Source organism: Onychostoma macrolepis, chromosome 07, assembly GCF_012432095.1.
Source record: "Onychostoma macrolepis isolate SWU-2019 chromosome 07, ASM1243209v1, whole genome shotgun sequence".
Lineage (NCBI taxonomy): Eukaryota > Metazoa > Chordata > Actinopteri > Cypriniformes > Cyprinidae > Onychostoma > Onychostoma macrolepis.
Window position 1 is genome coordinate 44,353,639 of NC_081161.1, and position 4,070 is coordinate 44,357,708.

Below are 4,070 nucleotides of genomic sequence, written 5' to 3' on the forward strand. Positions count from 1 at the left end.
ACTGGTTCATGTATTCCCTGGAAACTGAACTCAGGAGCTTGTCATCTCTAGTGCCATGCTGTACTGTTTGAGCTGCAGGAACACTTCAGATATTACAAAACACTAGATAGGATTCAACAATTAACTGAACACTACACATGATATATAGAAGACACTTCTTTAAAAACTTTAAACATCTTTAATGTTCAAAAACTTTTGACTGGTAGAGTATATTACAGTTCAGTTAGGTTTTTATCATTTTCCACATATTCAGACCAGTCAGTTAATAAACATGTATAATATTCAGTCAGACGTGCTTTTTTAATAATAATAATAATAATAATAACTCAAAGTGTTCCAAATGTTTCTGAACTCATTTAGTTAACTTTTCAGTACTAAATCATTTCTGAAGCAATTTCTTTCTCCAGCCACTGTTTATCATCAGGAGACTGATGTGGTTTCATGTGTTTTTTTTAAATAAATGTTTAGATCAGCGATTCTGAACCAGGGGCCACTAGGGGCCTCAGCAAACATGTACGAGGGCCTCAAGATGACGTAAAATCTTCATATATATTTGACTTAAAATGTTCAACAATGACCAAAACTATCTATATATTTGAAATATTTGGATATTTAGCCTAATTCAATGCTTGTTCTGTCTTAAATCTTTTTATTAGTTTCTCAGAAACCAAGAGCTCCAGGCTGTTCTACATACTGAGAAAACATGAACTCACACTCAAACTTCATTAAATTTAAAATCAACAAAATATTAGAAAATGGACTCAGAAGATGAATTTTATTGTGCTTCCACACACTCTACAGGGGGTCAAACTCATTTTCACTGAGGGCCACTTCAACATTACGGCTGCCATCAAATGTGCCGGTTGTAACTGAAGATTGTACAAATGTTACTCAACATATTGTTAAATAACTGTGTTGGCAACACTGACTGTTTACATTAGCCACGGAACTTGCTAACTAGCACATTATTAGGAAAGATTCATAAAATAACCTCATACTCACTTCTTCTGGAGGTGAAGCTTGATCACGAATGATTCTCGTGAACATAAACACATTTATGTAGATCGGAGGATGCATTCCCTTCAAAAACAAACAATCCAGGAATCGTCTCTTTTCTCTTCTGTCCATTCATTTAAAAATACTTGTTTTCAATTCTATTTCTATTTTTTTTTCTTGTTCAAGTTTGAACTCTGAACTTTTACATGCTTTTATATACTTTAATAATATAATTAATTTCTGTAGCGTGTGTAATTGTCCTGCGGTGAATGAGTGTATCATCACTTTACAACACATCAGAGCTGATGATATTCTTCTGCTATGCTTTGGTTTGTTTATCATGCATCTTAATTTAAGAATTTGAATTTCTGTTTAAAGTCTGAAAGTCTGCTTAAAATAATTCTATTGCTTCTAGTTGTTTTTTGTAGAAAGACGATGCTGATCATCTCTACTTGTCATGAAGATATAAGTCAGGTGCGCTTCAGGAATCAACTGCAGGATTCTCATCATAATGTGCTGGACTCTGACTGACTCCACGAGGTGATCTCATAGAAGTGTTCATTCATGTTTCCTCATCAGTGTCTGATGTTCATGACTCATATCTGATAAAAGATGCTAAAGACTCAAACATGTCCTCCAGCTCAGGAAACAGACATTACTCTAATGGTCAACTGTCCAACATATGGTGCTTTATTTTGTTCATAACAATAACTGCATAATCAATCCACGTCCTCAAAAAAAAAAAATAATAATAATTAAAATTGTTCTACAGTCAAAGCAAAAGGCTGACTTGTTTCTAATCTGGAATTATTTTAACCTATTTTTAAAATGGCAGTAGATTAACAATTGTGAAAAACTCATGCAAAGAAAACATTTACATTTAGTCATTTAGCAGACGATTTTATCCAAAGCGACTTACAGATGAGGACAACAGAAGCAATCAAAACCAACAAAAGAGCAATGATACTCAAGTGCTTTAACACGTCTCAGTTAGTTTAACACAGTACATATAGCAAGGTTTTTGTTTTGTTTTTTTCATATAATAAATAAAAAGAAAACATAGAATAGAAAAAGAATAGAGCAAGCTAGTGTTAAGAGGCCTTTTTTGCTTTTGTTAATTGTATAATAAATAAATAAGAAAACAAACATAGAATACAAAAAGATTAGAAAAGCTATAAAACATACTGATGTTTGATTTTGATTTTGTTCGTATTTTTATCTATTAAATATACAACTCACACTTCATTAACTGCAAAAAAATAATGAAAATATATGAATGTAAAAAGCAGTATGTGGATATGTAAAAAAACTAAAGAAAAGAAAAGACTAATGACTTGGCAAAAACACAAGCATTATTTTGTAAAACAAAACAACAAAAACAGATTTAACTATCAACCTAAGGCCAATTACACTTTAATATTTTATACTATTTATTCTATATTTTATATTGACAACAAGTGTAAAATGTGAGCTTGCTGTCAGTTACAGTGAGGAAAATAAGTATTTGAACACCCTGCTATTTTGCAAGTTCTCCCACTTAGAAATCATGGAGGGGTCTGAAATTGTCATCGTAGGTGCATGTCCACTGTGAGAGACATAATCTAAAAAAAAAATCCAGAAATCACAATGTATGATTTTTTAACTATTTATTTGTATGATACAGCTGCAAATAAGTATTTGAACACCTGTCTATCAGCTAGAATTCTGACCCTCAAAGACCTGTTAGTCTGCCTTTAAAATGTCCACCTCCACTCCATTTATTATCCTAAATTAGATGCACCTGTTTGAGGTCGTTAGCTGCATAAAGACACCTGTCCACCCCATACAATCAGTAAGAATCCAACTACTAACATGGCCAAGACCAAAGAGCTGTCCAAAGACACTAGAGACAAAATTGTACACCTCCACAAGGCTGGAAAGGGCTACGGGAAATTGCCAAGCAGCTTGGTGAAAAAGGTCCACTGTTGGAGCAATCATTAGAAAATGGAAGAAGCTAAACATGACTGTCAATCTCCCTCGGACTGGGGCTCCATGCAAGATCTCACCTCGTGGGGTCTCAATGATCCTAAGAAAGGTGAGAAATCAGCCCAGAACTACACGGGAGGAGCTGGTCAATGACCTGAAAAGAGCTGGGACCACCGTTTCCAAGGTTACTGTTGGTAATACACTAAGGCGTCATGGTTTGAAATCATGCATGGCACGGAAGGTTCCCCTGCTTAAACCAGCACATGTCCAGGCCCGACTTAAGTTTGCCAATGACCATTTGGATGATCCAGAGGAGTCATGGGAGAAAATCATGTGGTCAGATGAGACCAAAATAGAACTTTTTGGTCATAATTCCACTAAACGTGTTTGGAGGAAGAAGAATGATGAGTACCATCCCAAGAACACCATCCCTACTGTGAAGCATGGGGTGGTAGCATCATGCTTTGGGGTGTTTTTCTGCACATGGGACAGGGCGACTGCACTGTATTAAGGAGAGGATGACCGGGGCCATGTATTGCGAGATTTTGGGGAACAACCTCCTTCCCTCAGTTAGAGCATTGAAGATGGGTCGAGGCTGGGTCTTCCAACATGACAATGACCCGAAGCACAGCCAGGATAACCAAGGAGTGGCTCTGTAAGAAGCATATCAAGGTTCTGGCGTGGCCTAGCCAGTCTCCAGACCTAAACCCAATAGAGAATCTTTGGAGGAGCTCAAACTCCGTGTTTCTCAGCGACAGGCCAGACACCTGACTGATCTAGAGAAGATCTGTGTGGAGGAGTGGGCCAAAATCCCTCCTGCAGTGTGTGCAAACCTGGTGAAAAACTACAGGAAACGTTTGACCTCTGTAATTGCAAACAAAGGCTACTGTACCAAATATTAACATTGATTTTCTCAGGTGTTCAAATACTTATTTGCAGCTGTATCATACAAATAAATAGTTAAAAAATCATACATTGTGATTTCTGGATTTTTATTTTTAGATTGTCTCTCACAGTGGACATGCACCTACGATGACAATTTCATTGTCTCCCTCCATGATTTCTAAGTGGGAGAACTTGCAAAATAGCAGGGTGTTCAAATACTTATT